Here is a 26,110-nt window from a genome sequence, read left to right as displayed (position 1 = left end):
ACACAATTGGATCTTTACTTTTAATGGCTCATCCTGAGTCATTCCAGGATGAAATAACTAGCTATCATGAAATGTGACCTCAGGCTCAGGATCATGCAGCCCACATTTTTGCTGTTGAGGACCTAGAATTATGTGATTCTATACTTACATTCTTATTAACTTTCTGGATTTGATCATGCACTGTGATCTATTCTATTCAAACAGAATATCTAGGTTTCCAAGTCCATTCTGTTTGAAGATTGGAATAGCTCAAAAAGAAGGCAACCAGAGGCATAGACTTGACTATGGCAGGGGAAGATAAACGTGTGTGGGTGTAGATATCAAATGGGAAGAAACCTGGGAGAAAATTACTGCAGAAAGCAAAATAATCAATCAGTGATGTCAGATGACAAGGATGATCAGAATCTATAGATGGGGCAGGATTCCAAATCAGGTTTAAGATCAAGAGAAAGTAGTACAAAGGAAATGCTTGAACAGGAACATGTGAGTCACAAGATAATCAAATGTAAGTTCTTCAATCTTGTTTTTTGATGTCTGAAGATCACCCAAGATAACCTAGTCTTAATTGGTAAACACATACTCAGTGTGGATCAACAGTTCCTTCAAGACAGATTCCATGTTTATAAGAAATTCCTTCAAAGGTTAGAATTTCAAATGACCAGAATGTGCTGTCATTTTTGTGGGAATTGAATGAGTAGACTCTGAAACCCTGGGGAAACTGTAACTATCTAAGATAATTTTGAATTCTGTCTATAATACAAGCATGTTGGGCAACTGATTAGGACAGTAAACTTCAAATTTATTATTAGCAGTCCAAGTTTTTTTTATTTCATTTGTGAACATCAAATAAGTGAACCAAAAACAGACTGGCTGGTGAAGACAGCCCAGAGTCACATCCACTCTCTGTCCTTCAAGCACTCCATGAAATTATGTCAGTTTCTGCTCTGAAGACTCTTACTAATCATGACCACTTGAATGTTAGCCAACTTCTCCTTTATTATAATACTAAGAAAGGAAGCAAAAATACTTTAAAAGATATTTAAACATACTAAAAAAGAAACTAAGAATACCAAAAATAGGAGAATCTTTAACCTTCCTGTTATGGTGGGAAGTGGATCTATTTTCTGAAAATGTATTCTAGGGACAAGTTGGTGCAAAATAGTTCTAGAAATAATGAAAGAACTAAAATTTTCTACTAAACCTATATCAAGTTGTAAGGGAGCAAAAATTGCCAACCCAAAATATCTCTTTGGCATGCAGATTATTTTGAGCTAAAATCGAAGGCCAAAAGACTTGGGAAGAACCTTTGCGCTTCCCCCCAACTGCCTAAAGATTGTAGATGGAGGACCCTTCCAGGAAGGAAGCTATCACCATAGGTAACTATGGTATGAACTAGGAATAGTAGACAGGGAAGAACCTAACAAAGCCTGTTTGCCAAGCTTCCTCTCTGTGTCCCACTGTCTCTGCATAGCCCAGCAAATATTTGCTTACCAAACATTTGCTTTTCCATCACCATATCTTCAATTGCCTTCCTCCTCTTGGAAGTCCCAAACCACTAACCTCAACATCCTCTCTTGTCTTCAGCTAAAGATGGCATTTACGGTGAGGGCTTTGAATATTGTGGCAAGCCACTCAGTTTTATAGGCCTCTTCCACGTATACATGTTATTAAGTTTTTGTTTGATTTCCTCCTGTTAATATGTCTCATGTTAATTTATTCTTAGACTAACTTACAAGAAGGTAGAGGAAAATTGCTTCCTTTCTGACAAAGTACAAGGGCAAAACTAGATGTAAAGAGTATTTGTACACTCTTTGTATACTCTGTACTGAGGTCCTGTCTGAGTTTTTATTCACTTTCTTTTCACTTGAGTTCAGTAGCTCCAGATAATATCAGAGGAGTTTGTGAATCAAAAATCAGTGCTTCTACTTTTTAGTTATTTTTATATTGGGACCATGAAACTCTATAAGTGAAGAAACAAAACTGTTTCCAAATCTAGATTTAGATCAGGGACTGGAATCTGACTTAAAATACAAATATATTTACTGAAATATATATTTTCAGTGGGATACTGAAGTCAACTTTTCTAAAGGGAATTTCTTTATGGTTTGCTATTTAATTCTAGGGTGAGGGATCCATATGTGAATATTAATAAGGTAGCACACAAAACTTTACCTACAACTTGAATTGAAAGTGGACTATGAAAACTGTAAAAATAGTACTTATTTTCCATAATGAAAAGAAATAACAAAAAACTTCGAAATTACAATAGAGTGAGTGGTTGAATAGAGCACAAAGAGAAGCTCACCACATAGAACAGAAACTAGAGTAGGTTTTGCCTATTGGTTGGCAGAGTCTGTTTGGAATCTTACATGGAGAATGATTCAGAAGACACCCTGGGCTCACCTTGAAGGAGTGCCCTGGTTGACCAGCAAAATTTACTGTGGCCCTGGTGTCAGGGAGAGGTAGTAATACGTCAGGTGTTTTCTATCGCTGATTTAGTCCCCCCAAAGTTTAAAATATTAAGATATTAGATATTAAGATATTAGGAATGAATAAATCTGCATGATACATGTATTAGTCAAAATAGGCTAGGCAGGTCTAAGGTAATAAATATAACCCAAAATCTCAATGACTAACACAATAAAGGTGTGTTTGCCAGTCAATCAAAGTCTGAAGCAGCCCTCCTCCATCTTGCAGGTGGACCATCTGTACACTGGCCTCCAAGGTCACTGTGGCCAAGGGAGTAAGTGGGAAGACGGTAGGTGATATCTGAAAAGGCTACGCTGAAACTGGCCTGCATCCATGGCACCTACCTCCTATGGGCCAGGATCCAATCACACAGCCCGTACCTAGCTGGAACACGTGGATACTGGGGGAACATTAGCAGCTTCTGCCACAGAACATGAAGGCAACCTGTGAAACTGATTCTGGGCTTTTTCTAGGACAAGGAAGTTATTGTTATTCAATTAATTTAACTTCATACTGGCCTATGTGGCAGGCAAAGAGCATTTCCTCTTACCTAAGCCTGAAGGTGAAAAAGAAGTGAAAATAAACTTCAACCAATCAGGACAAAATGAGAGCTGCTAACTGGGCATGAGTCAACAACAAGCACATGTTGTCCAACCCTAGATCCTTACTTTCTTGCCCTAGTGGTTAATAGAGTGTGAAGTCTAGGTTCCAGCAGAAAAAGGAATCCAATACAGATGGCTCAAGAGGCTTTAATGAAGAACTGTTTATAAAGGTTTGGATAGAGTTAAGAGAATCAGCAATGAATGGTGAGGTGCCCAGAAACCACAAACAGCAGAAAACGGTTGCCACCTAGAATTTGTTCCAGAAAGGGCAAGAAGAAGAACAGTGTTCCCAGAGCCCAGTGAGTGCCAGAAACAGGGAGGAGGAGCAACCTGACAGGAGCTGTAGTCCTAGAGGGATGTCGCCATTGTGAGAGAATATGCCCAGAGCATGGATGGAACAGAGAGGAAATGCCCTGACCTCACTCTCTTCCAGCCTTTCCAGTCTCCTACCAGTACCTCCCACTGGCTAGCTGACTAGGAAGCCAGGGCAATCTGTCTATGACGATCAGCCCCCAGGAGAAGTGAGCAAAGCAAAACAGGAGGAGTGGGGTTGGGGGCAGAGGGGTGGAGTCCCGGCAAACAGAAAAGAACCAATTCATAAGCCATGGACAAGACAGCTGGAAAATGAAAAGAGACAGCTTTTGGAGAAATGGGAAGATTTATCAGTTCTCATTTTTAATGAGCAATATCCTTTTTACCATTCCAATTGGCTTGATTCCTAGGTTGGCTATTCAAGTGCAAGAACTACTACACTGACAATCTACAGATAGGACAAGTATCCTAGCAAAAGCATCAGCTAAAACAAATACACTCCCATCAAAAAGACTCCAGGGCCTTATCAAAAGGAGACTCACAAAGGAGTGGAGACCTTCCTTAAGCCATCTGTTTATTCATCTACCAGATCAGCAAACATCTTCTGAGTATCTACTAAGTGCCAGGCACTTCACCGGGTACTGAAAATACGAAGATGAAGAAGACTGATACGGTTTCTTCCCTCCTGTGGTTGTACAATCTGTGGGAAAGGCTGGAGCAGAGTAAGCAAGCCATCTGCTGCAGATGGGTTTGGAGAGAAAGCACACACCAGGTCATGAAGAGCCTTGGAGGTCGTGGTTAGAAGAGGGTATTTTATTATCATTTCAATGGGAAGCTATTGAAGGCATGAGGCCCTGACTTCTCATTGCCCTTAGAATAAAATGATCCATTGAGGGTTCAAGACAATCAATCCATTCTTGCTGCTGCATGAAGAGTGGACCGATAGGAGGCACGAGTGGAAGCAGGAGTGCCAGTTAGAAGGTCATTTCAGAGTGCATGTAAAAGAGATCATTGAGTGGACCAGGGTGACAGCTGTAGAGATGCAAGAGCACAAATTCAAAGTGCGTTTGCATGGCAGATTCGGTTTGCTGTAACTTGTTAGGATCAGAGTAAGAGCAGCCTCCAGCCTGGAAGAATCTATATAAATCTTAGTCTTAAAGTCTTACGTATATTTGCCAGCTGGCTTTATGGACGGTCTCTATTCTCGGTATTGCAGCTTTGTGAATTCATTGAATGTATTCGTCTCTCAGGGCTGCTGTAACAAATTATCACAAGCTTGGTGGCTCAAAACAGCAGGAATTTATTCTCTATAATTCTGGAGGCCAAAAGTGCAAAGTCAAAGTGTCAGCAGTGTTGGTCCCTTCTAGAGGATCTGAGGAAACCCTTTCCATGCTTTTCCTAGTTTCTGATGGCTGTGGGCACTCCTTGACATTCTTTGACTTGTAATTGCATCACTCCAAACTCTGTCTCTGCTTTCACATGGCCTTCCCTGTGTGTCTCTGTGCCTCAAATCTCCCTTTCTCTTACAAGGACATCAATCATTGGATTTAGGGCCCAACCTAAATCCAGGATGATCTCTTCTCCAGATCCTTCACTTAATCTGCAAAGACCCTATTTCCAGATAAGTTCACATTCACGGACACCAGAGGTTAGGGCTTAAACATATCTTTCGGGGAGGACACAGTTCCACCTCTGCCTTGAGCTTTTTGCTTTCTTGTGTGTAATATAACAATTATATCAAGTCAAATAAAATCATATTAAATCATGCTACTGGATATAATTTATAAACCAAAGTACTAGCAAATGATTATTATTAATATATTAAAATTATTTTATTTGAAGGGCAGATTTAACAGTCAGCATATTATTCTACCATACACTTTTTCATAGTTGTTTTAATAGCAACAACAACAGTAAAAGGAGTTATACCACATTTACATTTATCTAATTTATAATATTAGATTGTGGCTATAAATGCATATGCATCAATATCAATAAATGAGAGAGATGGAAAGACGAGAAGAAGAGAAGGAGAAGAAGAAAGAATGAGAGAGAAAGAGGGAAGGGGGAAGGAATAGAGGGAGAGAGAGGAAGGGAGGGAAATCTCTCTATATATTATCTACCATTTCCCTTCTCTAGTCAGAGGAAACCCACTCTTTCACGGCCTAAAGAAGTGAAGACCATGGCAAAATGTAAAAAGAAACAAGAAGGTAGTTCTATGCAGCACTGAGCTCAGGGCTTTCATGACACTGTTGCGTGAAGTATATACCTCACAACCCAGTGATGTTGACACCACGTTCCTCCTCATTTTACACCTGAGCTTTACAGAGGTTATATAACTTGCCCAAGGTCACATGGCTGCTGAGAAAGTGTTAGAACTGGGATTTGAACCCAGGTTTGCCTGATAGTTGATCTATGATGCCTGAAACCACAGTACCATTTCACTGTTATTCCTGTGTATTATTTAAGCATTCTTTCATTCATTTAACAAGCATTTATTGGATGCCTGTTACAGGAGCAAGAAACACAATGATGAACAATGCACAATAGTCTCCTGTTCTCTTGGGGCTTACATTCTGGTGGGGGAAACAGGCCATAAGCCAACTATGACACTGAAATCAATGAAACTGGGTACAGTGATAAAGCAGGGTTAGGAAGGGGGAGCCCACCTTTGACAGCAGGTGGAAGAAAGCCCCGTAGAGAAGTGACCTTTGAGCATCAACTTGAATAAAATAGAAAAAAGACAACCATGAAGATTCAGGGGAAGAATATTCCAGGCAGAAGGAAGACCAAGTACAAAGAATCTGAGGCAAGTGTGTACTAGGAATGCCTGACATAAGCAAGAGGGCCAGTGAGGCCGGAAGAAAGTGACAGGTGGAGACAGGAGGATGATGAGGAAGGCTGGGGCTGGGTCATGTAGTTCCCGGTAGAAGAAGCAATGACAATGGGGAGAAATGAGCTTATTCTAAGTGCAATCCAAAGTCCTTAGACAGCTTGAGGAAGGGGAGTGATGGGATCTGGGGATAACTTTTAAAGATGCTCTGACTATGTTGTAGGGGACCAACTCTAAAGTAGATAGATTCAAAGAGACCAGTTACAATCCTGTTGCTTTCTTCCAAAAGAGAGGTATTGGCAGTACGTTGGTGGTGACAGAGAGGGAGAGAAGTCAACTGATCTGAGTAGATATTCATGTGGACTTAGATGTGATTAGCAAGGGAAAGAGAGGAATCAAAAATGATGCCTTGCTTTTGGCTTCATTAATCGTGCAGCTGCTTCACATCAAGGAAGTGAGGTTTGCAGTGACTGGCCTGTGCTGTCATAGCTGAGTGTACTCACCTCTCCATTGCTACCCTGCACAGTTCTAAGTCCATCCCTCTCCTGCATCCCCTCCCGTTCCTCACAAGCCTCACACCTCCAACTGCTCCCTCCCCAACACACACACACAAACACACACACACTCACACACCATGTCCATCCCTGGCCATTTCTTCCTCCCTATTTCTGGGACATTTCCTCCAATGAATTAGACCCACAGAAATTCCTCCTTTACATCAGGATTTTAGCTCTGGAGAGACCTTAGAGACTGCCATCTCTGATCCCTTCATTTCACAGATGAGAAGCTGAGAAGAACCCAAAGAGAGAAATTTGCCTGCTCAAGGTCACACAACTAGTTAGTGGCAAAACCAGGAATGGAGCATAAGATTCTCTTGATACCCAGTCAAATTCTCTTTCCCCTCACCCAGGCTGCCTTCCAAACCTCCTTTCCCTACATAGTCCCTCTTCTTCAACAGGCACTTTATGACGCAGGATCTGCTTCTCTCATTTGTCCGCTCTATTCCGTCTTTGCCTCCTGAGATAAGGTCAGGGACTGTGTCATCATTTGGCATCACACACAGTGCTGACTCTATTACTCAAGGCCGTTCAATACACTTAGGGGCTGGCTGATTGATGATGCTGCAGCCGCACATCTGCATACCTCACCTCTCAGGTTTTTAAGTCTACAGTCTGAATTTACATAGCAGTCAGGTACATCCAGTTCTGGTCTGCTCCAAGGAAGAAGTAAAATCTTGCTCATTTTATATCTTGACCATTATCGAAGGCTGTTAATGTGTCTGATCAAGCCAGCATAAAGGAAATTGCCGTCACTGTGTTCTCTGATTCCTATTGCCATCTCTGCACAAACTGGGCAGAACTAGGGTCCTAGATTCTGTCTACTTGTTACTACATCCTGGACACCTCATTAGTGATAGATGGCCTAATGCATTTAATATGCCTTCCAAGAAGTCTTTCTTATCACCCACTCTCTCCCAGGAAAGAGGTGGGGATGTAGAAGCGAGGGGGGCAGGGGGAAGTCTCTGAAATTACATTTTGGGTTTAGAAACAGCAAAGTCTTGGCTATGCAGAATGTGTTCACCATCCTTTTAGGAACACAGCCAGCATCTGGCCCCTCTCCACTCTCACTGATGTAAAATGATGGTTCTCGTCATCTGTCTCATCTGACGGCCGTACCTTTTGCCTTGTTCATAGGTGCTGCCCCTGAGCTTCCAAATGGAATCAAGAAACACTGCTCCAGAGACTAGTCTCAGTTCAACTCTGATTGCCAGCCTCATTCCAGATAACCTCCGGCTTCCTTCAAAACCAAGACCTTCGGTCCATCTCTAATCTGTTCTTGTTGCTCTGTTCTGTATTCTCTGAATAATACTGATCTCTAAATGGCCAATAGCAAATGATTATTCACACCCATGCAGAATTAGTATTGCAACTATCTAGTCACATTAATAACTAGATTCATAAGTTTGTACAGCTTAGGGGTTGAACGATCTGATTTAGGCATCAGGCAGACCAGAGCAAAACCTCAATTTTCTATTTATCTGTATGATATTGGGCAAAAAGTTTACCTTTCCAAGCCTCTGTTTCCTTGTCCATTATTTAGGGATTAAATATATGTCCAAACAGGGTTGTGAGAATGCAGGGATTTAACACATGTGAACCTTTTAGTGCAGCGCCTGGCGAATAGTGACCCACTCAGTAATTATAAGCTGCTCTTAGCCTTACTGGTGTTATTGTTATAAAATAACAAAACGTTCCTGAAGTTTTAATAGTGATGGACAGAGTGAGAACAAGGGTATCTCTAGTGACTTTCTAATTTAGACGAGGAAACAAAAGAAACTCTGGGAAAAGTTGGGAACTGTGCGGCTGCTTCCCCCAGCCCCCCACCCCGGCCCTGTGGGTGGCATGACCGATTGAAAAGGCTAATTGAGCAGCAACCCCAGATAACTTCAGGGATGATAAGTTTCACGAGCATTATCTGGAAACTTTATCTTGCCAACAAAAATAAGCAGGGTCTCCTACAAAAAGAGTTTAAAATCTGGTCACTAAGCAGTGTTTTGAACAGCAAATACAGATGCACAGTAATATTTACGGTCAATTTACCAGAATCAGATATCAGATGACCTCTGACACTAGCCATCGCTTACTAAAGAGCTAATTAGCTGTAAAAATGAGGTGACAAGTCAATTGTATCAGCACAAAGGACGAATTTGTCATGTGGGATTTTGCTGGTAGTAAGGCCTGCCATTACAGCTTCTGGGTGGCTACTTGGCCTACAAAGGAAGCGAACTTTCCCTTAGGGGAAGGAGGAGGTGGAAGCCAAGTGTGAAGGCCTGGGAGTACTCACATCAGAGTTAGGGTGAGACACATGGCAACCTCAGGGGCCTGGAGGTAGAAGGCCTCCCCGTGTGTCTGGCAGGTGAGAGAAGGCCTGCCTCCTCAGGACTGGTAATCACCACCAGAAACATTAGCTTGAGTACTAAGAACAAATGCTGTTACTCACTGTGTTTTCCCCTCTGCTGTGACCAGCAGAACTAAACTTTGTTTGCCACAAATGCATAGTCTCTCTGCTGATTCTTAAATTCACATGTGTTCACTGAGATGTTAAAACCACAGAAAATTTAAATGAAGGGGAAATCACTTATAATTCCTCCATGAACTCCTGAATAACCAGTGTCAACATTGTACAGTTGTTTATAGTGTTTTAGTAAACAAAACTGAAAACGAATTGTATATAGTTTATGGCCTTTCCTTAGTTCACATTATATCCAAAAAGTATGTTTTATGTTATCAACTGTTTTCAGTAATATGATTCAAGTCATTTTATGATATTTCATCATATGGGCACATCGTGATGTATGTAATCCATGTGTTTCCATGCTCCCCAGCTTTCAGAGGTCATTCTTTCTTCAATGTTCAAATAATATCGTTCAATTCCCCAATGTGCCATGAAGAATACTCAGATTTTCTTACTCAGTACACCTGAGAATTCCCCAAAATGCCAACCTGTTCCCGAAAAATGTCCTATCTGTTGTCATAGACTCTGACCGTACTTTTAGCTGGCTTCTAACCACTACTCTCTGTTCCAGCACAGACACTCACTCAAAGACACTTGGGCCCTATCATGCCTTCAAGCAGCATAGCCACCGTGAACTCAGCTTAGAGGAGAGGATCGAGGCTGGGTAGAGAAGATACGTTGCTTTATTCCTCTGCACCCACAGTGAAAATGGCCCCCCACTTTAAGTCCCTGAAGTCTAGCTAAAATTAGGTTGTAACATTATACAGAGTTTTAATGAAAGCTTACGGTTAACTTGGATCAATACAGAATGATTTTCTATCAGATGGGTTCTTCCAGGATTCTCCACATGGAAGAGGCTACCAACAGAAATTTCTAAGCATCTTCATCCCCAGAGTCCTGGCCCCATCTCTTCATTTAACTTCAGAGAAAGAGTAATATCTTCCCTCCCCGAATCCAGGAAACCTTAGTCTTTTCTCCCAGAATGATTAAAACCCGTGTTTTTCAGAGAAAACTCCTATCTTTACTCAGAGCCCAAGCAAGGTAATCACGAGAGTTGACCATATATTTCCCAAAGTCAGGAGTATGTGTATAGGGAGCACTGTGCCAAAATCAGGCCAACCATTTCACATTTTTCTCCAGAAGAAGTCAAAATACAAGCCCCTCCTTTCTTGATCTGATCTCACTATGTCTCGATAACAAATGTTTAGAAAAAGCATTCATACCTCATCTCTCAAGAACTGCAAAAGTTTTGAAGAACCAACCAAATGAAACTTACATTAGAGTAAAAAGTATTTCTATTAATTTCAAAACTCACTATCAACTAAAGATCCCCCCAATTTATAGAGCCAAGACATTTTACAACTCAGTCTGAAGAATCTGCATTCAAGCTTATGGTGACTTCACAGATTTTTTCCAAGGAAAGTTGAGAAATGCTCTACCTACATGTGCTGGCTCTACTTCTAAATGAAAATGATTAGCAATAATTGAATGATTCTTCTGTGGCATCAAAAACACCAAAAGACCTTAAGAGTCACTTTAAAAAGTCAGGTATACATTGAGTTGTGTCCCTCAAAACAGTATGTTTAAGTCTAACCTCTGCTACCTGTAAATGTGATCTTATTTGGAAATAGGGTCTTTGCAGATGTAATTAAGATGTAGTAATAGATTAGAATGGTCCCTAATCCATGATGGGTATCATTAGAAAATGATGAAAATTGAGACACAGTCATGTAGGGGAGAATGCCACGTGAAGACGGATGCAGAGATTATAGGGACAGATCTGCAAACCAGGGAACTCCAAGGACTACCAGAAGCTTGGATAGAGACATGCAACAGATTCTCCCTCAAAACCTCCAAAAAGAATTGATTTCCCCAGCACTTGGATTTCAGATGTCCAGCCTCCAAAACTGCAAGAGAATAAATTTCTGTTGTTTAAAGATGCTCGTTTTGTGATGATTTGTGATGTCAACTCTAGAAATTTAGTACAACTTGTATACTTATTTAACCCAGTATTTCTCAACAGGGACAATTTTGCCCCCCAGGAGACATCTGACAATGTCTAGACTGTCACAAATGGGGTCAATGCTACTGGGATCCAGAGGGTAGAGGCCAGGGATATTGTTAAGCATCTTACAATGCACAGGACAGTCCCGTAAGAGGAATTACCCAGCCCAAAATGTCAACAGTGCCAATGTTGAGAAACCCCTATTTAACCTATTCCTTATTTGGGGATATTTTCTTTTTAGTTTCTTTACCATTTTTTTGCTGCCATAAATAATGGTGCAGTGTCCAGTGCAGTACACAATTACTGGTCAACCAATGGTAGCAGTTATCTAAAATTTAATTTCTTAGAAAACTATGTGTTCTCTTTTCCTTATTTTAATGGACATTTTTCCATTTCCTGTCATTGTATTTGAATACTTTTTTGAAATAGAGTATAAAAACAATAAGTACATGAATGAATGAAAAAGCATGAACATTTCAAAGGTGGTGAAGAGGCCTCAGTGCCTCTTAGGGTTAACTTTTGATCTGTTATAATATTCTGCCTACATTTGCTCCATCCTTAAACTATAAGGAGGCTTAGGAAGAAGGTGTTTTTATCATAACTGCTAATATAAACAACATGTTATTGCTCCTAGTTTTTTTTAATCTGTAAGTGTAACAGTCTAGGATTTAAAAAATAGAAGTTTTTTTTTTAATGAGAAATAAATTGATACAGCCATGAGGCAAATTTTTCTACTAGATTTTCAAAATGGACAGAAGAGGTGATTACATTGAGGTATGAGCCTTAGTGTCCAGGACCTTACTGCCTTTTTCCATTGGCTCCCATGAAAATGTTGCTGGTTAGGTGGGGGTCATAGTCTTCTGGGATGTTATTAGGCTGCATGAACTTAAGATTCAACTACCAGTTGAATCTTAGTCCTTGACTGGCCAAATCTTCTGTTTAGTCCTTGACTGGCCAGTATTTTCTCTTTTCAAGGGTAGCATCTGCCTTTTACTGTACACAGCCAAGTACTCATGGTTTTATTTGTTGGGAGAGAATTTTTTCCACACATCTTATGAGCAGAAGCACTAACCAGGCTTTGGTTCCGGGTTACCTTTTAAAGGATGCTTATATAGTGAACAGCCTTGAAAGATAGAGATATTATCTCTATGCAAGCAAAGGACAGATGTACTAACTGTTTAATAAAAATACTACAGGGCAAAGGTTGGACAGTTTACTTGCAGCCTGTTGTAAAAACTGTGACTTTTCTAAGCACGGGGTTCTTAGGCAGTGACACAAAGCCATTGTGTAAGCAGCATGTATCTGCATCCCTCCAAATGCCCCCAGGGGACTTTTGGAGGTGGGGCGCGGTCAAGGGGAATAAACAGGAACATGAAGTCCATGCTGCTTGCTTGCTGTGAGTGATAAGGTCTGTTGTCTCTGTTCCGGTAGTCTCACGTCTTCTCCCAACATCCATGAAACTACGGCAGGCTAACACGTTAGCATGTATGCAGGACAAAATCTCAGACGCTTCACACTTCTTGACATTATCCTACCTCTCAAAATCTATAATTCAGTTTATAAGACTGCCTTCCTCAGTGCAGCACCATTCTTATTTTCCTCCCTTTCTTCTTCCCAATCCTAGTCCTGTTGAGTCAGTCAGGGGTAACTGAAGTGTCAAGCTGGTGACAGGTTTCAGCTCCTGTAACTCTGCAGAGTAGAAGCTCTGGTCCAATCAAAATGCTACCATTATCTCCTGCAGCCTTGGACCCAGGTGGGACCTGGAAGAAGTCAAGCTCCTCAGAGGCATCTTAGAAGCTACTCTTCCATGCTTCAAAGGAAACGTCAATATACACCCCGAGTTATGTGCCAGAAAATGTCACCTGAGGCCCTGAACTGAAAAATCAATAGTCTAGGGACATGGAGGATGAAAACCAAAATGGCTGACTAAAAATTTAATTAAAATTATATGCATATATCTAATTTCTAGCAGAGTAAACAACAGAGGTAGTGCAGAAGCATAGGAAGGAGAATGAGAAATCTAAGCAAAAACAATTTTTTTAATCCTAATCCTCTCTTAATATTATATAAAATAATGTCTTTGATGGTTCAAAATTGGGATGAAGATTTTACACATTATATCACCTATCAGAATAATACGTATGTCATCGCAGAAATAAGAGCAAACAGCAACTCAAGAGGCACAGTCAGTCTAGAGGGGCTGATAGCAGTGTGCTTCACCGGCTTGTGACAAAGCACAGCTGTCAGTTCTACCACACGTTCCAGGCACCATCTTGTTGTTGTCCTTGGGTCTCCCCAAAAAGTCCCTGTAGCTTGTGGCCAATAGCCATTTAGAAGAAACTGATAACTTCATTATGCCAATGGGCCCCTCCTGAACCTTCGTATGAGCAAAGCAACTACCATAATAGACATTGGTGGCAATTACTTCTATTACCAGAGAAGAACTTACTTCAAAGAAGTGTTCTCCACTTTGGATTCTAAAGAATCCAATCTACTTTCTTTAAGTAGCGGGAATCCAACGTGCCTCAATGTTTGTCTACCATCCTTTAAGTCCTCAAGTTTACAGCCAGGGAATATAGGTAGCTCACTAAAGAATGGCTGAAACTAAAGTTAAAGCATTTCTGAAATTATAATTATGAAAAAGTAATCATGTTAAATTGACTCAGTGTTTTGGAAATATGCCAAATGCTTAAAAATGAATAATGCCTTTTACTTTCTCCTTCAATATCTGTTAGCCAAAATGACAAAGAGTTTAACAGAAGATGTTACTCCTGCTGAAAAACCTGACATCACAGATTCACAGAGCTAACCATAGGCTCATCTATTCAACAGGCTGACTTTACAATCTCAGGTCCAGAAAGTTTTAGTGATTTGCCACCAGGTAACCAGACTTCCAGACCATTTTTTATAGCATTTATTCATTTCTATTCAAATTACATAGTAAACATGTGTCTGATGCAAAATACTTGGAAAATGCATAAAAACACAATTAAAGCAAAAATTGTAAATCATAATCCATGCACCCCAAAGTTAGCAACTATCAACATTCCAATAGTTTTCCTATGCATTTTTTTCCCACAAATTAGAATCATGCTATGGATACTGTTTTGTAACCTGCTTTTGCTTTCACATAACAATATACTCTGAAACTTTCCATGACATTGAATATTATTTTACTATTTCATTCTTAAAAACACAGTTTTCAGAATATGAATATATAATCAATTATTTAACTTGTCCCCTATTGTAGGACTAGTTATTTTCAACATTTTATTATTAGAAACACTGTGCTCAATAGTCATAAATCTCTATGCACGTTTCTATTTCATTAGAATACATTATTAAAAGTGAGATTGCTGGTTTAAGTGGTAAAATGCTTTAAACTGCCAAGTCCACTCCACCAAAGAGTTGTATCAAGATTAACTTCTGTAGCGTAGGGAATTGTATTCAACACCTTGTAATAGCTTATAATGAAAAAGAGTATGAAAAGGAATATATATGTGTTTATAACGGAACCACTCTGCTGTATACAAGAAACTAACACAGCATTGTAAATTGGCTGTACTTCAATTTAAAAAGATTGGCTTCTGCCACACTCTCATCAACAGTAGTCATTATTATTTTTGAAACTCATTTCCTAATTGATAAGTAAAGAAAATGGAAATGGCTGATCTGCTTTTATTCAATCACTCACTGGAACTTGATTTTATTTTCAGAATAAACACATTTCAACAAGACTTTATTTAGTTCTGCCTTATTTGTTGGAGAAACTGTAATAACATATAATTAATCACTGCCAAGATCCTCCCTGCCCTCTGAAAAATATAAAAATCTATACGCTAATAATTTAAGTATCTCATTGCAAATGAAAGTTTCAGTGGTTATTTTGCAAAAGTATCTTATTGCCGTCTTAGGGAGAAACTAAAAATTGCCATTGCAATTCTCTCCTACGAACGTAAGTTCAGAGAAAAGCTCCTCAGCATCACCTGAGATCTCACACTACTGCTCTGGCCACTTCTGCCCATCTCTGGTGAGGGCTACTATGACGAGAATCACCCTTGGAAGACATATGGGTGGTAGGGCAGCAAGCCAACCTCAAAAGAAACCTTCGGACCATTGAACAACATAAGCATATTTCACTCTCCTTTTTCCCTAGTTCTTCTAGAAGCTTTTGTGTTATTTTATGATGTGACCCTCCTCTGCCATTCTATATTTTTCTAAGGAGTGAACAAGAAAGACACAGTGGGCCTTATATGCTAAATAAATAGGGCTAGTCCTTGGATCTAAGACTGAGGCACAAAAAGAAAGAAGCCATTACTATTTTAAAACACAAACAAATCTCAACCAAAGAACATTTAACTAGCAGCTTTTGTTCAAGTGGACATGTCTTTTTATCTCAGCCTGGAGGAAGGATGCCATGCAGATGGTGGGCTAGCTCCGTTGGATATGCTAGGAGACCAAGATAAAAAAGAAATTATAAAAGACAAGACCTCTCTATTTAAGATTCTCCTGACATTGTGGTCCCACAGAACTGGAGGACTCTACCTGCAAGGCTACTAAACTTGTATAGAATTTCCCCAGAGCTCAAATATATTCTACCCTTTTGGCCCCAAAAAGTCAAATTAGGGGTGTGGAAGAAGAGAAGATGGAGTCACCAACTTCATTCCCTCTTCACAAGTTTTTATCCAACTCTTCCTTGTCTCTCTTTATACTCCCTCCCAGCCACAAAATATGGTGGAAAAATAGGAATTAAATTAGTATCTTGCAAAACACTTTATAACATATGAGAAAAGTGATTGGAAAATGACAAATCAAAAATTTCCCTAATCATCATTTTAAGTGCACACATTATGATTTCATAACATTTTTACATGAGTGTTTTCTCTTAAAAATAATGTTTAAATGATTCTTGGAATTGTCTTTTTATTCACTGGACTCCTGCACATATACTGTCTAAAATTCCTTCATTTCATGTAAAGCCTTATTTAAGCAGAAAAGGAAAGTAGAGAATTGAGATGAAATTATTAATTTTTAGCTGGGAATGGTCATAGAAAAGGGAAGAATAAAGTGGAAAATTAAAACAATCATCCAAAATAACCAAAGGGAGGAAAAGTCACTTGCAACTCACATTTGGCCTCCGGTTTTCATTGCATTTTCGTGGAGAAATACGGCCTTAATTGTTTCTCCAACATGACTTCTGATGTAGGAAAACTAAATAGGTTGGCATATCACTCACAAAGTATTTGTAAACCTGTGTCAAACGTTTCTGCCATGGGGAAAAACCGAAAAGGCAGTTTTTCCAAATGCAGGTGCATTCATTTAGGAAAGGACAGACGGAAACAGGGCACATTTGTTGTCTACGCCCTCTTTCCCAAACTTGTTTTTAAGGTTTTATTGCAAGAAAAACGTGTGCTTTTCTCCTGCTATTGGGCTTTCAGATGATTTTTCTACACAGAAAAGAAGCCTCTGGCATTTTTTACATTGCAACCAGCAGTTGCTTGGCTGCGCTATCAAAGCAGGCCCAGCAGATCCTCTTGAATGGAAACTCCGAGACCCACCACAGACTCTGGCTGCACTAATGAACTAAGAGCACAGATTCCACTGGGCCCCAGCAAGGCAGCAGGGGGGACATAAAATCCCACAAAGATGGGACTAGGCTTCGGTCATAAAGAATCAACTTGTCTTAGCAGGTGCTGTAAGTCCCAACATCTGCTGGCCACATAAAACAAAGTGGCTAATAGACAGTGTGAAAACGTAAACACACCATGAAGAGTTATTTCGCTACTTTTCTCAGCATTGGTCATCTCAAGGTTTGGCGTTTTTTTCTATTGTTTTTTTAATAGGACGCAAACTTAGATGTAAATGCTTTTCAGCATACAGTAGAGTCAGATCAATTACTTTCCTAAATTTATTTAACGTAATAATATCCAGAAGGGACAGAGTGAAATCAGAGCATATCTTACCACAGTAACCCTGGTGAAACCAATGGGATTCCGCTCAGTGGAAGATTCAGAGAAACAAGCAAATTGCTTACGTGGATGCAGGCAACATGTGACGAAAAACACAGTGACTAAGGACCATCACCAACTGCACATGGAGAAGTCCAGTGCAGTGGTTAAGGATGCAGGCTTCCAAATCAGAAGGATCTGGGTTCAAATCCCCAGTCCGTTGTTTAGCAGGCATATAACGTCTCTGAAGTTCAGTTTACCTCTGTATCAAATGGAAATAGAAATACCTTCCTCACAGAACTGAGGGCAGATTAAAATAAAACAGTATTGTTAAGCACTTAGAACAGAGTCTAAAATAAAGCGAGCACTCTATACACAGCAGCTTACTGTAGTTGTCATTACTATTGATCACTTATGTATAACCTAGTTTGTCCAGAACTAGATTTAAGATGGCCTATAACAATAATAAAATACGGCAGAATAATACAAATCAATGGATGAAAAGAAAAAAGGGACCAAAATAAAGGGAATTTTTTTTTCGCTCACATAGAATTCATTTTGACCCCGTGGTTCAATCAGATTAAAATTTGTATTTCTTCTTCATGAACTACTCATCAAATACACAGCCACTAAAACCAAGGTACAACTTCACAACACTAAAAGGACTCCTGGGAAGACTAAAAACTTCATTTTTATTTCACTCCGGGTCACAGACTCTTGCTCTTGCTCCCATGAAAATATCAGCTATCAGGAAACAGGCTACTATAAACTTTAGTGGCCGGGGCACAAGTACCAAGAAGCCGAATAAAGTGGTCTCCACTGATTCTGCCCTAGAAGATCTACCCAAATTTCTCCTTCAGTTTGCACTTAGATTTTCCCACTCCCAAACCGTCACTGATTTCCATGCTTATCAGGGCATGTGACACTGCATTGTTATTTAGTGAGACCTCAAAAAACCAGATCCCGTAATAAATTTTATTTTAGAAAAACATCACTTCCAGTGTCAGATCTCTAGGGAAGTGAGGCACCTTGGCATGTAAATTTACAGAAGTCTACTTTTGAATATTAATTATGTATCGCACTACCTTCTCACATAATTATTTTTGCTATAAATTTTGCTCCAGCAAGCTGTAGGATTAGCATTTTAAAGACTTACTGGAGATGGGAGTTCAACCAATAAACATAAACACTCTTGGCCTCCCGTGGAGATATGCTTTAATTTGTAACACTCAGAGTCCATGTTTATTCTGACAGACTGAGAACTAGGAAGACCATACCACAGAAGTGGGAAGAAGAAGAGGTTTCCTCCTGAATGCAAAGTCCCATTGAATGGCTCCCTGGAAGCCTTTGTTGAGAAATATCCTGGGACAGTGCTTAAGCTCAAGGCGAAAAAGTTCTGCACCAACTGATGACATCTATCACGGGCAGAGGAACAAGGCGGTAGGAGCATGATGGCAGGTGTTTGCCCTTCCTGCCATTCACACTGGACCTACAAACCACACACAGCCATTCAAAGCCATGGAAATTTGCTCAGAATGTTAAACGCTAAGCCAAGCAGTTCCTCCAAACCTATGAACCTCTTGCCACTCTTTCAAACTGTCATGCCCAGTAATAAACAGTGCAGATGAGTCCTGAGCTGGTGCTCGGCCAAAGGAGCCAGTTGAAATTAACTCCTGAGCACAGGAAGTCGCCCTGGGAAAGCACAAGAGGGTGGATGAGGGAGGCAGGTTAAGAGGGGAAGTGGTTATTACCCTCTCTCTCTCAAAAGTGCTTTCCTTTATAGAGCAAAGAATATTGCAGAATGTAACTTTGACAACTGAAGCAAAGAAGATAACTGATACAGACTGATCATGTAGAATTATGATTCATTCTGGTCATAAGAATTAGTCCTAAAGAAAAGTACTTCCTTTTAAACAAATATATCACAGCCACCCGTGTCAATCTGAGCTAGCCTGACAATTGGCTGTGCCTACAATCAGTCACTGAGTGTCTCCACTCCTACTGGCCAGCATCTTTGCAGGAAAGACGGAGACTAGTTCATAGCCTAGGTTCAGCCTTTCCTAACACCCTTAAGAGCTACAAAAGGTTGGGGGCAAAATCATTGGCCCCTTTTCTTGAGTTGCAGACTGCGCAGGTCTCAGTCAACACAGATGTTTTCCTTTGTTGTAACTGAGGAGGAGATAAGGGGGTGCCCAGGCAGGCTTGAGATCAAAATGAAATCTTGTAATTTTAAAACAATCATTAGAGGAAGGTGTACTGCGTCAACAGTTTTTATTTCTATTCATATTTAAATTTTTAAAAAATAGATTTAAGATAATTTAGAAGGACATGAAGTGTTACATATTGGACGATTCTGTTTATATAAAATATTCAGAATAAGTAAATCAATAGAGACAAAAAGTAAATTTGTAGTGGCTAGGGACTCAGGGGAGGCAGAATAGGGAGCAACTGTGTAATGGGGTGCATCTCCATCTGGGGGGAATAAAAACATTTTAGAACACAATAGAAGTGATGGTTGTATAACATTGTGAATACACTAAATGCCACTGAATATACACTTTAAAATGGTTAATTTTATGTTCTGTGAATTTGTGAATTTTACCTCAATTTTTTAAAGATAATTTGTGGGGACATTTGGTGAAATTTGAATATGAACTGGATATTAAATTACATTGTGGAATTATTCTTAGGTATAATAATAGTACGATGTTATGAGGAAAAATAAAATTTTCTATGCTTTTTTCAAAAATGCATGTGAAAACAGGCAACAAAAACAAAAGCAGACAAGTGGTACTACATCAAACCAAAAAGTTTCTGCACACAGCAAAGGAAACAACCACAGAATAAATAGGTAACCTACAAAATGGAAGAAAATATTTGCAAACTACATATCTGGAAAGGGGTTAATGGCCAAAATATATAAGGAACTCCAACACCTCAATAGCAAGAAACAAATAGACAGATTTTTTAAAAACGAGCAAAGATCTTGAATAGACATCTCTCCAAAGAAGATTTACAGATGGCTAACAGGTATATGAAAAGGTGCTCAACTTCATTAGTCATCAGGGAAATGCAAATCAAAACTACAATGAGATATCACCTCACCTTTAGGATGGCTATTATTAAAAAAAGAAAAAAGATAAATATTGGCAAGGATATGGAGAAATTGGAAACTTTGTGAACTGCTAATGGGAATGTAAAATGGTACAAATATGGAAGCTCCTTAAAAAATTAAAAATAAAACTACTTTATTATCTAGCAGTCTCACTTCTGGGTATACAGCCAAAAGAATAGAAATCAGGATCTTGGAATGGTATCTGCACTCCCATGTTCACTGCAGCCCTGTTCACAATTCACAATATGGAGAAAACTCAAATGTCCATAGACAAATAAAGAAAGAAGAGGTGGTATATACATATGATGGATGCTATTACTCAGTCTTACAAAAAAAGAAAATTGTCATATGCAACTATATGGACGAACCTGGAGGACTTTATGCTAAGTGAAATAAGCCTGTTGCAGAAGGACAAATACTGCATGATTCCACTTATATAAGGTATCTCAACTAGTCAAATTCATAGAAGCAGAAAGTAGAACGGTGGTTGCCAGGGCCTGGGGGAGGGGGAGATGGGGAGATTTTTCATGATTAAAGTTTTGGTTAAGCAAGGTGAGTAAGTTCTAGAGATCTGCAAACATCTCTTTGGGCACAAAGTCATGACTAATGTTAACAGTACTGTATTGCGCACCTAAAAATTGTTATGAGAGTAGTTGTCACATTAAATGCTCTTACCATATACACACACACAAAAGGGGGATACAAGGAACCTTTTGAAGGTGACAGATATGTTTATTGCCTTAATTGAATGGTGGTTTCACAAGTATATGCATATGTCCAAACTCATCAAATTGTATACATTAAATATGTACAGTTTTTATATATCAATTATACCTCAGTAAACCTGTTAATTAAAAAAGAGATGCGTGCAGATGTCTTTAGCACTAAAGTGTCATGATATCTGCAACTTACTTTCCAATAGTTCAGCAAAAACCATACATTTCTAGAGAGAGAGAGATTAAAGAAAAATATTTTAAATTGTTGAATCTAAGTGGAGGATACTGGGCTGTTCATTTGGCTATTATGTCAATGCTTCAATATGTTGGAAATTTTAAAAATAAATACTCAGAGAAATTTTTTAACGTTCTCCTGAAATTCAGAATGAAGACTCATATTAATCAATCAATCAGTTAACTAATTAATTAATACAAAAAATTTTGTCGAGCATCTGCTAGATTCCAGGTGCTGTGCCAGGTACTCAGGACATAAGAATGAATGAAACAGATGTAATCTCTACCCTCATAAAGCTTACAGCCCAGTGAGGTAACTTGTAAATAATTAGGCAGCTATGACGGGAGGACACCAAGGGAATACACAGGATGTGCTGGAAGAGTCAAGAAAACTCCCCAGAGGATTGAAGACAAGGACTGAGACCTTCAGGACCCCATTTGAGGTCAGCTAGGTAAAGAGAATGAGCATTCCAGGTACAACCAGCAGAGTGAGGGCTAAGAAATGAGATTCTGGACCAAGAGCTGAATATCAAAATGCCTCCAGGGGCCATTTAAATAGCATAAATGAATGAAAACAGGAAGCAGCCCCATTTAAAGGAGGCTCTCCAGTGTAGGGGTGCTGACACTCAACTCCAGCCAAGAAAAAGCCTCAAGGCAAGGAGAAAATCGGGAACCAGGGAGTAATCACCACAGTTGTAGAGAAGTCCCAGTCCAGGGCACTTCCACTCCCCTGTCTTGTCTTTCCTAAAGGAGAGGAAGATGGCAGCCTAATGTTCAAGGCATTAGAAGAACACCAGGGCTGGGGAAACAACCATGACCATGACCACTAGCCAGGTCTACATAAACACTTGTACTAATGCAACCTAAGCAACCCCCCTTCACTGTGCACATTTTTCTTTTTGTTTTAAATACTAGCAGGGAGAGAGAGGCACGGGCACAGGGTGGTAATTCCTAGAGTTGTAAAGTCTTAGTATTCTGAGTTGAACCGATCATCATTCTAGAGCTACTTGAACATAACCATGTAGCAAAACGCTGGGAGGGCTCAAGGCTCTGCTCGGTTTTGTTTTGCTTCCCTGACAGTAGCCAGACTGGAACTTATGTTGGAGACTTCAGAGGGAAAAGCCCTAACTTTGTTTCTCCTCTATTCTTGCTACAGGACAGACAGAGGTGGAGAAAGACAAGGGGATGGGATTTTAAAGAAAAAGAATATCTCAGAAAACCTTGAGATTAATATAGTGTTGGGCCTTTTGGAAACAACAAGGTTAGGCTAAACAGTTGGAGTTACCCTTTCCCTAAGGCTACCCTTTTCAGTAGGCGTTAATGTTAATGGAATTGAGGTTTGTTGGGCTGGGAAGGTGTCCAGAACTACATTTCAGATTTCAGTCTGGGAGCCTTGGGGGGCTTCTGCAAAATCCATGACAGTCCCTCGTGCCCAGAAAGGGGCCAGGACATCTCTGAAGACCTGGGGTGCCCACTTTACAATCAGAGCCCTTGAAGAAAATTATCTCCACTTCCTACCTTGAAACACATCTCTGGGTGGGTTATTTTATCCTAGTCTGGGGCCTGAGAAGAAGCCTGACTGCTAATTCGCAGTTCTAGTCCTTTGAAGTGCCATTGATATTCCAAACTTGGGGAGCCCCCCGCATCATAATGGAATCTTCAACCCGCCCCCAGCCACACTACAAATAAACTTGCTCCAGCGAACCTTCGAGCAGGCCCTGCGCACCAACGCCAGCTGACCTCTGAGAAAAGGGCTTGGGCAGCATAAGCTTTGCAAAGGAAAATAAAATCCTCAGCATGGAGCCTCAAACAAGAAAAACAGTGAGATATTTAAACCTGACCATTTCTTTTTAAAGACTTGGGTGTTCTTCAGAAAGGGAATTTCCCTCCCACCTCAGAAGGGTCCAAAGTGTTACTCATACTATTTACAGAGCTTTGAAGTGTGTCTCCAAAGTTTGAGTTCAGCTCTGAGGAATGTGAGGGTCAAATCATTTTCCCTTTCTGATGAAGGAAGGCTGTGAATTTAATACCACAATTTATTCAAAACAAGGAAATACACTGAGGCACTCTACACTATGAATGCACAACAGTAGACACTTGGAACTGTATCCTACTCCAAAGAGTTCATACGGTTTGGCCAAGAGTGGCGAGACGTTTAAATGAGCCTTCTGGTTAATCCATTTCTACCAGCCTCAGCACCTGTAAAATGCAAGCTACTTTGCTTCTAATAATAGGAATTGACTTAATTTATTTAAACAATGTTAGAGTCATCATTTTCGAAAAGTAAAATAATTGAAGATCTATTCCTATAGTATGTGTATATTTTATGAAAACTGAAGGTTAAATAGCACATCTGGGGCATCTGGCTTTTCCTGGTAACCCTCCAGGTGACCTCCCTTTTTAAAAGTGGCCTTTTGAGCTTTATTATCTTAACAAGAACCTCCATTTATATAGCCGCTTTCTTTATGGAGCTTGAAGCACTCTGTTGACCTTGGAATGCCCTTCGTGCATAGTAGGATGCTCTCCCTGGCCTACAGAGATGGCGAGACAGCCACAGGCCAAGGACCAAAAGGCTTGGCTGCGGGCAGTGGGTGCTGACTGAGCATCCAGAATTAGTCTCTCCACTGAAACGACACAGGAATATTTTGTTCTACAAGACCCAGCAGTGTGCTGCCCCTGTACACTTGCAGAGGCTACAAGGGGTCCAACATTCTGAGTCAGGTTTGTGCTCTCCACTTACTGGTTGCTAATCTTAATTAAGCACATAGCTTAAATTCCTCTAACCTCCACTTCCACATCTATAAAATGAGATTAAAACTACCAACTTCATACATCTGTTGTGCAACACTTTGTGGCCCTTATATGTTTGCCTAGCTGCCTCCCCCTACTAGTTTGTATTTAGCTGAATTAGCATTCTTGGCTGAATAAATACGGAATGACCTGGCACTGTGCTCATAGCTTGACTTAGATTATTTTATTTAATTCTCACAAAAGCACATGGGCTAGGTATAATTATTAGCAGACACAGGAAACTGATACTTACAACAGTTAAGTAATTTGCCTGTGTTCATGAACTCATGGAATCAGGGTTCCAGGCAAAGCCCTGGGCCTCTACAGCTTGTGTTCTTAACTAGGATACCACTTCTTATTCTTGGCCATTCAGATCTTAACACATACAGTAGGCATGTAAATACATGATTACAATGTAATACAAAATGCATTTTCTGGTAATTTTATGTTTTGTTCTAGTCATTTTAGAAAGACCTGGTTCACTTTGGGATGCCCATGCCAAACTACATAAAAAGTATAGGACATTGTCAAAGTGAAGTTCCTTCAGGTCCTTCTCCCTGGCTGGCATGTCTCCTCCTCCTCCCGCTCATCCTGCCTACTTCCTTGGCAGCCCTCATTCAGTGTTATTCCTTGACTCTGGCAGTCAACCTACCTGGTGACCTGGTTTTGAACTTGGTCCATAGGGGATCAGCTACTCCAGGGGTCTTTAAACTGATATATGTGCATCTCTAGAAACACAAAAGGGTTTTCCAAGGGATGAGTGGTCAGGAGAGACTTTAAAGGAGTTAGTTTCCAGATCCTCAGTTTTTATATGTACTCTCTCCTAAAACTAATTTTGCCTGAGAGAAAGCTTGTTGAAAAAGAACAAGCTCTTATTTCTCACTTTCTCTTTCATTTCTCCCTTCTTGCAAAACAGGTATGCTTTTCTTTCTTTCCAATCTCACCCAAGGTACATGACCCCAAGGCATAAAGACCTTGAGGGTACCAAAGAGCCAGTTGGAAAATATATGTTTGTCATTGTTTCTAATTCTTTTCTTTCAGCCACATTTAAGGAGATCTAATTGAATTGTCACCTAATGGATCATTAAAAATACTTTTTGATTATTGATTTGAGTATATATCAGAATTTCAGAAAATTGAGAAATGTTGTTATAATGAAACTTATTTCCCCTCAGCTTCTCATTTACTTAAAAAGTACTTCAGTATTTTCATTCATAAAAGTAAAAACTAAGAATTATGCTGAACTCTGTCTTATTTTAGCAACACTGAGACATCCACAATTCAATTAAACTAAAATTTAGTTGAACTAATTAAAAAATATAGCCCTAGCCATTTTATAAAAATACTTTTTCAGTGAAAGTTTGTCTTTTTAAGTTATTTATCAAAATGTGTAATATACTTGTTTTTTAACCAATTGTGTACTATTAAAATCATAATAAGAATTTAGTCAACAATGTTTTAGCCTTTACAACTTGATGGCTAGAGGAAAAAATTAATTAAAATATCAATGTATATCCTTATTTTGTAGCAGAGAATTATGACATAGACTTTAAGACTTTAAGCATAAAATATATTACATAAAGATAAAATTCTTTGGGAGAAGTGAAATGGGAATATGAATTCAAAAGAAAAATAAATGATGTAAATGTTCAGCCTGTTAAAAGAAGAGTTCATTTGTATATTTTTAAATAGGTGATTGTAGATATCAAATCAGTAGTTAGATTACATTGGATGCAGTTTAAAGGGTGATGTAACAATGTTATATAAAAGCTCCATATCTACAATGTTTTATCTAAAAGGCCTATATTTACAATACAATGGAAATACACCCTTTCCACTATTCTAGTTACACTTAAAATGTATAAGGGGATATGAAAGTTTTCAAAAGTCTCAGTGGGTACATGTGACTAATTCTGAAGGCTCCTTTATGTGCAAAACAAAGGAAGAAGCAATACTCATATCCCTCATCTGTCAAACATATAGTAGGTGCTTAATAAATGTGTGTTAAATAGGTTTATACTGAAGCATTTTGTAAATTAAAAATCACTCTACAAATGTTACAGTTGGTGAT

Source organism: Camelus bactrianus, chromosome 2 (genome assembly GCF_048773025.1).
Source record: "Camelus bactrianus isolate YW-2024 breed Bactrian camel chromosome 2, ASM4877302v1, whole genome shotgun sequence".
Classification (NCBI taxonomy): domain Eukaryota; kingdom Metazoa; phylum Chordata; class Mammalia; order Artiodactyla; family Camelidae; genus Camelus; species Camelus bactrianus.
This window is presented reverse-complemented; position numbering follows the sequence as displayed.